This window comes from Carlito syrichta, unplaced genomic scaffold (genome assembly GCF_000164805.1).
Source record: "Carlito syrichta isolate Samal-C Ts95f unplaced genomic scaffold, Tarsius_syrichta-2.0.1 Scaffold304408, whole genome shotgun sequence".
In the NCBI taxonomy this organism is placed as follows: Eukaryota; Metazoa; Chordata; class Mammalia; order Primates; family Tarsiidae; genus Carlito; species Carlito syrichta.
In genome coordinates, this window is record NW_007248504.1 from 784210 (window position 1) to 799171 (window position 14962).

Genomic DNA, 14962 nt, shown 5'->3' on the forward strand with positions numbered 1-14962 from the left:
AAGTGAAGATGTTTCCATTTATATATTAAATATGTGTTAAGCTTAATTTAGCTCTTATTTTTTAGATAAATATTTATAACTTAAAGTTTAAAATACTTTCTTATTACAGAAGGTTATTTTGTACCATCTACCTTACAAATCATTGATCTGCGGCATGGGAAAAATTATTTATCTGTTCTATCTTTGACCTACTTGGACAACTTTGAAGCTAAATAAGTAGGACACATTCACACCTATATTTTCTTGTAAGTGCTTCTTTAGGTATAAGCTCCTGCTCATCTTATGAGTATAGGCTTAATCTGATTTTCCTTTTTCCTAACACCGTCCCTTCACTTGAAACTGTACAAGTATATTTCTGTATGTCTTGCCTCACTATACCCAGTTTGCATTAACCAGTTAAAAAAAAAAACTAAACAAATAAAACTTGTCTGTCTTGTAGTAGTGCTTCGTTTAAAAGGCAGATGATTTCATTTTACTTCAGAAGATTTTAATAAAAATTTTTTTAAATTTATGTTCCATTTGATCCTAGAGTAAGTATTTTTGATTATCTTGCTGAGGTGCGTGGTTCTTTTTCTAACAATTTGGTCTACTGATTATTTTTTTTCCTTAGGTAGTACTGTAGGGAGAATAAGCTATATGTAATATACTTTACATGTGTAGATATATAGGTGTAGAAAGTTGTTCACGATTTTTTTTTTCTTTTTAGACATTATTGTCCTCCTACTCTGTTGCCCAGGCTGGAGTGCAGTGAGCCCGTAGCCCATAGCCCGTAGCCACCGCAACCTTGACCTGCTGGGCTCAGGCAATCCTTTCACTTCACCTTTCCAAGTAGCTGGAACCTACAGGTGTGCACCTCCTCGCCCAGGTAATGTTTTGATTTATTATAGAGACAAGTGCTCACCATGTTGCTCAGGCTGGTCTCAAACCTGTGGGCTCAGGTAATCCTCTCACTTCCACCTACCAGAGTGCTGGGATTCCAGGTGTGAGCCACTGTGCCCAGCCTGTTCATGATCTCTTAAGTGATATATAGCAGTATATAGAGGATCCATTTTGGTTTTTTTAAAAAAATGTGTTTATATACACCACCAGTAGCAATTTTGCTTGCATTCAATTTTTCTGAATTTAACCAAAAAAAAAAGTAGAAATTGCTCACCTTTGGATAGTGATGAAACCAAAGCAATTATTTTTCTAAATCCCAATCTTAGATTAAAAAAAATCCTAGCAGAGCAAAGTATACATCCAGCTACTTAAGAGACTGGGGCAGGAGGATCTCTTGAGCCTTGGAGTTCAAATTGAGCCTGAGCAGTATAGCAAGACCCATGTCTGTACAAAAATTTTTAAAAAAATTTAAAGTTCCTTTTCTATATTGCATGTTTCCATTTTAGACATTATTGTCCTCCTACTCGGCAACATGAAGAAATCAGCACACCTATGTTTTTTATTTTTTGTATGATAATTTTCACACTATCAAGACATATTTACCGCCTGTTTTGCGACTATATTTTTTGTGTTCTTTTTAGTTCCTCTTCTTTATTTTAGTGGATTCACAGCTCACTACCATGTTTTGTGTGTGTGTCAAATTGAATCATACTTTAATTGTCTGGATTTTATTGTTGAGCTCCCTGTATCCTATATGTATACACATCCCCCAACAACTCTATTTGTTCTGTGTACTAAATAAGTTCATTCTCATTTGATACAGCTATACCTGTTACCTTTATATGTGAATGACATCTTTGCTGGCTATTAATCTTGGGTTCTATCTTTCTCTCAGAATTTTAGATACACTGTCTTTCAGCAAATTTTTTTTTTCTCCCTTGTAGATATTTTTCAGTCTGGAAGCCTTAGAAATTCCTTTCTTAAGGTTTGACATTTAATAATTGCATTAGGATTTTATTCAGTTTGCTTTCCTGTATAGTTAGTTGGCACATTAGTGAGAATTTTGAGAATTTTGTTTATACCAGTCCAGCTTTTTTTGAAAGTGAGGTTGAAGTTGTGAGCAGTGCAGAGCAGTTGTAGAATTTTCTGGGCTTTTGTTTATTTTTGTTATTTACTTCTGTCTCTTTATTTGTTTAGTTACTTCTAGAACATTTCTGTTAAACTATGTTTTTGTTTGCTTGCTAGATATTAGGAAAGAAAGATTCATTCCATTTCGTTTTATTTAATCTGCATGATATCTTATTGGAACCTCAGAGTTTCTATACTAAACATGCATTACTTTCTAGTGAGAAAAATTTACAATTTTAAAAATAAAGATGTCTACAAAAACTTCAAATTGTACAAACAGGTATTCAAAGAGAAGTGGATTGTCAGTCTTGAACATCTGGGATACCAGCCATGTTTTTTCAGAATGCATTGATCTTTATTTTTTGTCTCCTAAAGAAAAGCCCAGTGATAAGTTTGATGACTTTTCTTATGTTTACAGGGTTTTTTCATGCCATTTGAGACTAACCAACCTTAACTTGGAGTCACTCAACCTAGCAGATACCACTAGTATAAGTAGGTTATGTGCTCTCAGTCAACTCATTTAAAGTCTCTGTGCCTAGTTTCCACTTCTGTAAAAAAAGTAGACTGTGTGCTCTTTAAGGTGCCTTTCTTTACAAATCCATGAGTTTATCCCTTGTTTTGAGTTAATAGTGCCTTATTTGTTGGAGACACACACACACACACACACACACACACACACATATATTATTTCAACAGGACTGTAAACTATTTAGAATAGAGACCAGGTTTAGTATTTGTCTTCCACAGAGCCTTGTAACAAGTAAACACTCACTAAGCAGTTTCTAATTTAAATTGATTGAGAAGCTCTTGCACTGACTTGTAACTATTGATTGTCTTATTAACTACAATATAAGGAGGCATTATAAAGAATAAACATTTTATTTATTCCTTTTCCAGAATGCACTTAGTTTCTATAGCATTTGAAATGTCATTAAAGTAAAAATTTGTCTTTCGATTTTTTTTTAATGAAAGTGTATCCTTAAACAGTGTTTGAAACTGAACGCATCTGTTTATATATATATATATAAATATATATATATATATATATAGAGAGAGAGAGAGAGAGAGAGAGAGAAAGAGAGAGAGAAAGAGAAAGTTTTGTTTTCTCTTTCTAATTCTTCCTAGTCTTGGTTCTTCTCTTCAATATAATCATTTGTAAAGGGTACTATGTACCACCATGCTTGCATTTGGCAGAATTGCACATCAGGTCAACTATTCAATTTAATGCCCATAATGACCCTAATCTCAAATTTTACAAAGGAGAAAATTGAGGCTTAAGTTGACTTGGAGATGTCACACTATAGAACTAAGGACTCAAATCTAGATCCAGCTGGTGACAAAGCTCTTAAAAACACTGAGACTACCAGCAAATCCAGTTTTCTACTTCTACTTCTGTTCCATGACTTTGTCTTATTTTGCACCAATTGCAATTTGATATATAGATAGTCTTTTTTTAGACTCTCCTTGCTTACCATTCTGATTTAAATAGTATTCTTAAATATATCTTTTATTTCATCACTTGTGACTTTTTTAAAAAACTTAAAATTTTTGGAAAAAAGTTGGTATTTTTATCGTTACTTTTTTTATTTTTATTTTGTTCTGGTTTAATATTATAGATGAAAACCTTTGAACCCTATCTTTTAATTTGTTCAGTAATAGGTTTTAAATCTGTGAGACATACTTTTCAGATAGGCTAAAACTGGCATCCTAACTGCAAGTGTGAAATGAGTGGGGAGGTTATTCTAAATTGGAGCAGTTTTAAGTATGAATGTGGAGGATGATTGGAGTGTTTGTGTTTATTAATAAAATAGGTACCACTAGATTTAGACTAGTGGTTTTAATCGTCATTGGAAATAATCCTCTTAGTCCTCCAGATCTTAATTGAAGGCAGTATAAACAAAATAAGAAATGTGTTGTCCTAAATTAGAAGGAATATATTACTAATCTTTTTTTTACAATGTGTTACTAGCAAGCTGTCAATTCATGATTAAGAAGATAGAAGTAACTTATATTTTGTTTGTTTTTAATTTAGTTTTTGTAGAGATGGGGTCTTGCTATGTTGCCCAGGTTGGTCTTAAGCTCCTGGTCTCAAGTGGTCCTCCTGTCTCAGACTCCTAAAGTGCGGGGATCACAGATGTGAGCCACTGCACCTGGTCTTTTTCTAAAGTCAATTGAATGTACCATCTCTGGAATCACCACACTTGGCAGCTTTATAAGGTTTGCAGCAACCTGGTATAAAAATTATTTGCTTAAAGAAATTATCATGTAATTTATTTTTTTGTTATTCTTGTGGCTTCTCTTGTAAAAGAAATACACTGTAGTTACTTTGAAATTCCGTTGCTATAACAAACCATGATTAATAACATACTGCATTTATTTTAATTAAATTATGAGAAAACTGTAATTTTTTCCTTTTATAGTTGGGAGTTTTTTGAGATTCATGACATGTAATTATTTAAAACTATTAAATTTGGCTAAGCTGTTGATTTAGCCTTATCTTACTGCTTTTAAGAAAAGACTGTTACCTGTGTTTTTTACCTCAGTTTACCTATGGTCCACCACCCACCACTGGCTAGCATTAACTTATTCAGAAAGTATTCTTTTTTAAAACCCACTGTGTGGTAATTCTGTACTGGTTGATTTGGATAAAATGGTAACATAATTTCTGATCCCTTCCTTCAAGAGCCTGTGCTCCTGTGGAGGAATTAGACAACCACACAGTTACTTCACTGTGTGTTAAATTCTGTGACAGGAGAATATGGCATATATTCTGAAAGCACATAATCCACAGACTTTTCCTAGAATGGGAGTATAGAGAGATGTTACAGAAAGCAGTTTCTCAACTAAGATCTGAGGTTGGAATGAGAGAGGGTGCAGGGAATTAGTAAAAGTTCCTGGCAGAATATTTAGAGAAGTAACTAGTGAGTTAAACTGGGAACTACCAATCTAGAACTTTCCTCATAAATTATATTGGGGCTGAGTACAGTGACTCACAACTGTAATCCCAGCACTTTGGGAGGTGGAGACAGGAGGATTTTCTGAGTCCAGGGGTTTGAGACCAGATTGGACAACTTGGCAAAGCCTCATATTTACAGTAAATAAAAAAATTAGCTGGACGTGGTAGTACACTCCTGTAATTCCAGCTACTTGAAAGACTAAGGTAGAAGGATCACCTGAGCCCAGCAGGTCTAGGTTGTGGTAGCATGACGGTGCCATTGCACTCCAACCTGGACAACAGAGTGAGACTCTGACTCAAAAAAATAAATCAAATAAGATATGTTGGAGAATTTTAAGGGTTGGACTTGGAATGGAAAGATTTTATATGAAAATGTTATGAATGGAGGCTAGATTTGGAGAGGGGTAGAGAAGCTTATATACTTCCAATCAAGAAATAATGGTCAAAACAACCCGGTATTGGTAAAAGAACAGACATGTAGACCAATGTAACAGAATAGAGATTCTGGAAGCAAAAACTCAGTCTCTCAACCAATTCTTTTTTGACAAAGCTATCAGTAACAGCCACTGGGGAGAGGAGACCTTATTTAGCAAATGGCACTTGGAAAACCTGACTGGTCACCTGCAGAAGAATGAAACTGGCTACCTATCACCATATACAAAAATCAACAATAAATGCATCAGAGGCCTAAACTCAAAACCTAAAACTGTAAGAATCTTAGAAGAAAATGCAGGAGGTACCATTACTCACATTGGAGTAGGCAACCGATTCTTGATCATAACCCCAAAAGCATATGCCATTAAAAGATAAGATAGACAAGAGGGACCTCATTAAACTGAAAAGCCTTTGCATAGCAAAAGAAACCATCGAGAGAGTGGGGAGACACCCCACAGAATGGGAAAAAAGTATTTGCTGTATCTCACAAAGGCATAACATCCAGGATCCACAAGGAACTCAAACCACTGTAAAGGAAAAAAACAAACAAACAGCCTTGTTAAAAAGTGGTCAAAAGGCATGAAAAGAAGATATATGAATAGCCAACAGAAACATAAAGATGCTCAGCCTCACTAATCATTAGAGAAATGCAAATCAAAACCGCTTTGTGATACCACCTAAGTCCAGTAAGAATGGTCATTAATAAATAAATAAATAAACAAATAGAAAAACAGGTACTGGCAAGGGTACAGAGAAAAGGGAACAATTCTACACTGCTGATGATAGTGTAAACTAGTTTAGCCTTTATGGAAAGCAGTGTGGTGATTCTTAAAAGAGCTAGAAACTGACCTTCCATACAACCCAGCAATCACCCTTCTGGGAATATACCTGGAGGAACTCAAATCATTCTACAAAAAAGATACTTGTGTACGTATGTTTATTGTTGCACAAACATGGAACCAACTCTGCTGCTTTCAAAAGTGGACTAGTTAAGAAAAATTTGGTACATACACACAATTTAGTATTATACAACCATATAGAAGGACAAAATTATGAACTTTGCAACAACTTTGATGAATTGAGTACATCATACTCAATGATCTATCACAGAAACAAAGAAATGAATACTACATGTTCTCACTCATAAGTGGGTCCTGATCATTTATCACAGTAGCAGAATACTGCCAGGGAATTGGGGGGGGACGGGAATCACAAAACATCACTAAGGGTACATGATCCTAAAACAAGGGGAAGTGAGGACCAGTTGGAGGCCCAAACTTCACCTGCACATAGACTACTTTTTTCTTTTTTAACCCAGTCCTGACTTGTATCACACATCTTTATAATAAAGTTTTAAAAGGAAGGGGAGAGTCTGGGTGCAGTGGCTGTAATCACAGCACTTTGGGAGGCCGAAGTGGAAGGATCATTTGAGGGGGGGAAAAGAAAGTGATCCAAACTGAGATAGAGATACAAGTAGATTGGGTTGAAATTTCCTAGGTAGTAGAATAGACTTAGTTGGAACTTTGAGAAGGAAAATTATGATTATTAGCTCTAGCAGAGCATAATTTGAGAGGAGGATCTATTGAAAGCCAATGATATAGCAAGTAGAGAAGCTAAAGGAATAATATAATGGTAAGCTGTTCCTTGGGTTACCCATTTCAGAGCTTCCTATAGTAGTGTGAATAGGTACTAGTGGGATCTACCAAAATATGTGCAACTAAATAATTGTAGTCACCTAGGTTTGCATTTCGTGTCAACATGACTAATCACTTACTTATGCATAGACATGCAGTTCTGAAACTGGCCCAAAGAGTTTAAAAAATAAATAAATAACAAATCCTTAAGTTTTCAGGCTGACAGATAAGAAAAGAACAATTGTTGAAACAGTGAAACTTCCTCCACTTGTAATGTAACAAAACTGACTGAAATTGGATAGAACTGCTATGGCCAACTGGAGTTTGTGCAGAACTCGTAGTCTAAATATCCACTATATATTTCATACTAACTCCCCCTAAGTTTATAGATGGAACCCATGAAGTATCATGAAGAGGTAACTACATATGCCTGAGGACTTTCCAGACCTTCCCTTTTCTTACACCAATTACCTGCTAAATATTTTATTTTAAAATTATTACTGATTCACAAAAGTTGCAAAAATAGTACATATTGCCTTAGAGTCCTTCACTCAGCTTCCCTTAAGGGTGACATCTCATAATTATAGTGCAGTATCAAAACCAATAAAGAGACATTGATCTAACATTAACTAGACTACTGGTCTTATTCAGTTTTTGGCAGTTTTTATTTGTACTTATTTGTATGCACATGTGTAATTCTCTGTAACTTAATCTCATGTATAGATTTGTGTGACAGCTACCACAATTGAGATCATAAATGTTCCATCACTACAAAGCATATCCTTCATATAATGTCTTTATAGTCATTACCTACCTTCCTCAATCCTTGCCTGTCTCCTGGCTGCAAAGAATTTATTTTTTTTATATCTCTTGTTTTCAGATTTCAGGAATGTCATATGCCTTTAAGATCTATCAAGCTGTTGCATGTGTCATTGATATTTTTTGCTGAGTTATATTCCACTGTATGAATGGATATTCCAGAGTTTTTTTAACCTCATTGGCTCATTGAAGGACATAGGAATTGTTTCCAGTGTTTTGGCTATTAGAGATCAACTTACTTATTATGTACATACATGTTACAGGTTTTTTTGGAAACATTAGTTTCTCTCTGGGATAAATACCCAAGAGTGCCTTGCTTTGTAGCTTGGTAATTGTGTGTTTAGTTTTTTAAGAAATTTCCATTACACATTCCCGCCAGTGGTTGTATGAGAGATCCATTTTTTTCTGCATTCTCACCATCATTTTGAGTTCTTTCTCTTTTATTTTAGCTTCCTAATAGATGTGTAGTGATATCTCATTGTAATTTGCATTTCCCTAATGGATAATGACATTAAACATCTTTTCATATGCTTGCTTGCCACCCATATATCTTCCTTGGTGAAATGTCTATTTATATCTTTTAACCATTTTCTAATTGAGTTGTATCTTTTTTTATTAACTTTTGAAGGTTCTTTAGGTACAAATCCTTTGTCACATACATGGTTTGCAAATATTTTTTCCATGTCTGAAGCATGTCTCTTTATCTGGAGTGTTAGAATTGTCTTTTTAAACATTATTATGTAGTGGAGATTTGACCATTATATGAAAGGGCAAAATGTGTTAAAATAACCTCAGATGAAGACTTTTTGTACAGTAAAATTTTATGAGGTTGTAAGTTAGACATCATAGTAATGTGTTTGTTATTTTGTTCATGAATGATGGCCTCAAATAAAGAAAAATGAATTCTCTTAATCACTTACTTGAATTACATTTGATGGATGCAAAGAGGCAGATTAGCTACTTACCTGGAGCTTCAGGCATTTATTTAGCCTTTATGAGCAATGCTCTTAATCCATGAAGTGGGTAAAAAGTATCTTTAATTTCCGACAAAACTGTAAAATAGCTAATGAAACTCTAAAAAATAAGCATTACAAAAGCCTTTTCCCCTTTTAAAATTTCAGTCAGTCTTTTTGTCTGGGGAACAGTTATTTCATGATTTCTTGTGATACTAGATGTTAGCTGGTTAGACAGTCAAGAGCATCATAAACTAGAGGTGGGGATATCATTTTATGTAGCTAAGAAGGTTTTTCTCTCCCACCACACTCATAAGGGGGAAAAATAAACAAATGGAATAAAGTAAAACTTAAAAAAAAATTAAGGTAAAGATTCTCAAGCAAGGTGCTTTCTTAAACATGAAAGGCTGCTAGAAGATTTCATAGGGCCCCTGAGAAGACTACTTTCTCCAAAGACAGAAGATTCTTACAGGTAAAGGCTTAAGTACTCTTTAGTTTCTAATTTGGCAACCTGGAGCCAGATACCTTTTAGTGGTTGAGACTTTGGCTACCTGTTTTGAATAATAAAGGGGACACAGATTTGCTCTCTATCAAGGCTAGCTCAGCTACAGACCTGTTAACATTTCTGGAGAAGAAAATAGTATTACCATGCTTGACTTTCTAATTGTTACTATATGAAATTAATAAATGTGAATATAAAATATGATATTGCCACAGTGGTTGACCTTCAAGTTATTGAAATGTGTTTGTGCTTCCTTTTTAAAACAGTTGCCTAAATAAATCATAGTTGAGTTTAACTCTTGTGGATTCAAATCCTGGCCCTGCCACTTACACATTTTTTTAAATGTATTTTACAATTTTTAAGTGATGAATAAAAATTGTATCTATAGTACACAGCATGATGGTTTTACATATGTGGGTGTGTGTCACATACACACTGTGGAATGACTAAATCAAGCTAATAAACGTATCTGTTACCTCATGTACTTTGTGTGTGTGTGGGTCTGTGTGGTAAGACATTTAAAAATCTACCCTCAGCAGTTTTCAAGTTATACCATGCATTGTTATTAATAATCATCATGTTGCACAATAGATCTTTTGAGTTTATTTCTCCTGTCTGAGATGTTGTATCCTTTGAACCAGCATCTCCCTCAAACTCTCCCACCACCCCCCATCCCCTAGTAACCTCCATTCTACTCTCTGCTTCTATGAGTTCATCTTATAGATTCCACAGACCTATCTGTGGAATCTATACTTATCTCCCCCCTTATCTGCTGTTTTACTTTCTATTGTTTGTGTTATGTGTGGTCAACCGTGGTTCAAAAATATTAAAAGGAAAATTACAGAAATCAACAAGTCATAAGTTTTAAATTGTGCTCTGTTCTGCATAGTGTGATGAAATCTCACAGCATCCTGTTCCATCCCACCAAGGACCTCTGTAAGTTGCATCATATGGTATTTGTATTTCTGTACCTAGCTTATTTCACATAACATAATGTTCCCCAGGTGCATCCAAGTGGTTGCAAATAACAGGATTTCTTTTTTATTGAAGGCTGGATTAGTGTCCAATTATGTATTTGTCCCACTTCATCCATTTATCCATTGACGGACACTTACGTTGATTCCATATCTTGACTATGGTGAATAATGCTGTGATGAATATAGGAGTGAGGATATTTCTTCAACATACTGATTTCAATTCCTTTGGATATAAATACAGGGGGTGCCAAGGAAATATCTACACATTTTAAGTATAACGTTTGCTTAGAAGATGGTGTTAATCAAATGAATGTTGGTGATTTGTTGGCATCACCATGCGACAGGCAGAACAGTCAAAGAAAATGGCAGAAGCATGGTTGAGTGAATGTCATGCTACACATTGCTACCATAATTTAATTCAACTTCGAAAAGTCTCTTAAAATGTGTATACCTTTTTTTGGCACCTTCTATATATCAGGAGTGGGGTTGCTGTATCATATAGTAATTCTATTTTTAATTTTTTCAAGAGCCCCCATACTGTTGTTCATAATGATTATACTAATTTATATTCCCACCAACAGTGTATGATGGTTTCCTTTTTTCTGCATCCTCACCAACACTTATCATCTCTTGTCTTTTTTTGATAATAGCCATCCTAATAGGTGTGAGATATTATCTCATTGTGGTTTTGATTTGTACTTCCCTGATGATTGGTGGTATAGAACATTTTCTCAAATACCTGTTGGCTATTCGTATGTCTTTTTGTGAAAAATGCCTGTTTAGGTCCTTTGACCATTTTTAATTTGGGTTATTTGTTTTCTTGCAGTTGAGTTGTTTGAGTTGCTTATATAGTCGTCCCTTGGTATCCATGAAGAATTAGTTCCAGGACTTCTCTCCTCAGATATAAAAATCTGTAGATATTCAGTTCCCTTATATGTATTTTCCCTTATATGTATGTTATTTGTATTTTTTAATTGTCTCATTGTTATTTTTTGCCCTGAATATTGTCTATCCATGATTGGTAGAATCTACTGATGAGGACCAACTGTATATTTTGGATATTAATTTTATCAGAGTATGACTTGCAACTATTTCCTCCTATTCTGTAGATTGTCTCTTTCCTCTGTTGATTGTCAGTTTTGCTTTGCAAAATCTTTTTAGTTTTATCTAATTCCATTTGTCTGTTTTCACTATTGTTGCCTCTGATTTCATGGTCATGTCAAAAAGCTTTTCTCTTTTTTTTTTTCCTAGTAGTTGTACAGTTTCTGGTCTTGAACCCACTTTTAGTTAAATTTTGTATTTGGTGTGAGAGAAAGATCCAATTTCATTCTTTGGCATGTAGATATCTAGTTTTCCCAATACCGTTTATTGAAGAAACTGCTTTCCCTATTGTGTGCTACTGGCACCTTTATTGAAGATCAGTTGACTGTAAATGTGTGGGTTCATTTCTGGACTTTTTATTCTTTCTTTTTTTTTTTTGAGTGGGAATCTCACTTTGTCACCTAGGCTGGAGTACAGTGGCACACACACGGCCACCACAGCCTCTATCTTCTGGGCTCAGGCAATCCTTCCACCTCAGCCTTCCAAACAACTGGGACTACAGGCATGCGCCACCACGCCCAGCTAATTTTTTGATTATTGTAGAGACGAGGTCTCACCAGGTTGCCCAGGCTGAACTAGACCTCCTGGGTTTAGGCAATCCTCTTGCCTCTGCCACCCAAAATGTTGGGATTACAGGTGTGAGTCACCACTCTGGCCTCTGGACTCTTAATTCTGTTCCGTTGTTCTATATATCTGTTTTTATGCCAGAACCAATGTGTTTTGAATTATGGTAGCCTTGACTAGGTTTTGAAATCAGGTCTTGTGGTACATTCAGGTCTGTTCTTTTTGTTTATGATTGCCTTAGCCATTCAATGTTACTTGTGGGTCCATATGAATTTGAGGATTTGTTTTTCCTCTAAAAAATGTCTTTGGAATTTTGACAGCAGTTGCATTTAATGTATAGATTGCTTTGAGTAGTGGGGCCTTTTAATAATATTGATTCTTCAAATCCATGAACACAGGATATCTTTCCATTTGTTTGTGTCTTCAGTTTCTTTTGTCAGTGTTTTGTAATTTTTAGTTGTAGATCTTTCACCTCTTTTGTTATATTTATTTCTTAAATATTTTTTGTGTGTCTGTTTTGGTAAGAGCAAAACCGAATTTATTTTTATGTTATTGTAATTGGGATTTTAAAAAATATTTTTGTTCAAATAGTTATTAGCATAAATAAATAAATTTATTGATTTACTGTATTCATTAGTTCTAACAAGTTTTTGGTAGTCTTTAAGATTTTTTCTATGTCTGATCATGCCATCTGCAAATAGATCCTCTATGATTTGGATACCTTTTATTTATTTTTCTTGCCTGATTCCTCTGGCTACGACTTCCAGTATGCTATTGAATGGAGATGGCCAGAGTGATGTCCTTGTCTGGTTCTTTATCTTAGAGGGAAAGCTTTCCATTTTTTTTTCTCCCCCTTTCTCACTTGCAGCTTTTTACCTTTGAATATAATTTTAGCTGTGGACTTACCATACATGGCCTTTATTGTGCTGAGTTACGTTTCTTCTATACCTAATATGTTGAGAGTTTTTATCATAAAGAGATATTGAATTTTGTCAAAAGCTTTTTCTATATTAATTGAGATGATTATATATAGTTTTTATCCTTTATTCTGTTAGTGCATTGTATCACATTTATAGTTTTGCATATGTTGAAGCATCTTTGCATCCCTGGATAAATCTCACTTGGTCATGATGAATAATCCAATGTGCTATTCAATTAGGTTTGCTAGTATTTTGTTGTGGTTTTTTGCATATGTACTCATCAAGGATCTTGGCCTGTCACCAAAACGATTCTCCAAGACACTCAGGAAAAGGCATGCACACTAGTGCCTCAGAAGACAGGCCCATTGTCCTTGATGTCAACTATAAACCTGAAACAACTCTCCAGCTTGGCTCCATTCACTCTCACTATGATCTGAGTTCAATCCAAGGACCCAGAGGGAGATACCCTGTCAGTCCCTGGGGCAGACTTGCTGTACTTTGTTCCACAGTAGATCCTGATGCAGCCTTGAAACTCAGCTCCTGCCACTCTTGACTGCATCCTGAGAACAATCCTGCCTGTGCAAGGGACTGATGGGAAACTCACTTGTTTTGCCATCCATACCTGCTTTCCAATTTCAGTCCCACAGCAGAAGCTGAAACAGCTCTGAATCTTGGATCCAGCCCCACTTCAGCCACAGTGTTACAGCAGTCCGCCCTTCTGTGTCCCCCCAGGCAAATTTCAGTCCCACAGTAGATCCTAAACAGCACCGAGTCCTGGCCATCTGATTGCAGTCAGAGAGCATTTCTTTCCACCTGTCAGCACCACACCAGACAGGCTGCCTGACCTACATCTCACAGGAGACCCTAAAACAGCCCTGAAAAGCAGTTCTAGCCCCTCTCGGTGCAGCTTGAGAGCAGGCCTGCTTACCCAGGGACACACCAGGCAACATGCACATCCACGACCCTAGAGACAGGCCTGAAGACCTTAGTCTTGATCTTAGACCCTGAAGCAGCCCTGTGGCTTAGTACCAGCCCTACTCAGCCATGGACTAGGGGCAGTACTGCCTGCCCAGCTCTATATGCAGTGATCTAGCAGGAGCCATCTCAGGGTCTTGCAGGAGAACACCTGTCTGCTTACCTGATAGCATGCCTGTTACCTGCAGACCCTCATCCCTTGTACAGTCCAAGGTCCTAAAGATGATCGAGTCACCCGGGAACTAGACGGAATTCACATCCCACCATATCCCCTGGTAATCAGGTCATACTGGGTTATAGCTAAGCCCTTGGGTACAAGGCCCTTTCCAGGTCTGGAGCCTGGACCACAGTTGAGCAGTCTGTCACTTAGGTGAGGTGCAGCTTTCTCAAAACAACCTTCCTAGTTTTTGGCCTCCATTGGGGTTTCACAAATTCCTACCTGGATCTCAGGGCCTCCCACAGAGATATTTTTGGGGTGGATGGCTGTGAAATTATTGTTGCTATATGGGGATACAAGCAGTATATTTTGCTGTCGTCACCCTCACATTGTGATAATGTTAATTATTAGTGATTTTATGATAGGTCAGCTTGCTTCAAGTTTTAGGAGTTTGGGATGTCAGAAGTTCCAAAATGTGTCAGTAGGGCTGTGTTCTTTCTGAAGACTACGGAAGACCAGAGTACATGACCAAAAAGTATGGGTTCAAATCCTGCCTCTTCCATTTTTACACTGTTTGATTTTGGTGAAATTACTTAACGTTTCTATACCTTCTTATCTTAAAGGAGGATTATAATACCACTTATTCCACAGGATAATTTTGATAATTAAATGAATTGATAAATGTAAAGCATGTGTAATAATTTCTGATATCTAAGTAAATACTGCTGAGGTACTCCTATAGGAAATGAGTGCTAAGAAAATGAAATCTTTTAGTCAAAGGCATTTGTCTATAATATATACTTGAGACTTTTCCAAAAATTATAATTTTTTTCATTATTTTTTTTTTATGTCAGTTATTACTTAATTGCCAACTTTGTTTTGGGCATTATGCTACAATGCTTAGATTAAGAAAATATCTTCAATTTGGAAATACTAGCAATTAAACATGTTTATTTTACATA

At 35.8% G+C, this 14962-nt stretch overlaps 1 protein-coding gene across 3 annotated transcripts in view; it reads left to right on the forward strand.

Moving 5' to 3' along the window:
* The first annotated feature begins 725 nt into the window (after positions 1-725).
* Positions 726-14962, forward strand: part of ORC4 (origin recognition complex subunit 4) — a 51777-nt gene continuing 37540 nt past the window's right edge. For 2 of the 3 annotated variants that reach the window (XM_008059872.2, XM_008059873.2), the window contains exon 1: positions 726-845. The gene's annotated coding sequence lies outside the window, so the exon portion shown is untranslated. Of the gene's footprint in view, positions 866-14962 lie in introns of all 3 variants that reach the window. The other variant, XM_008059874.2, reaches the window with a different exon arrangement.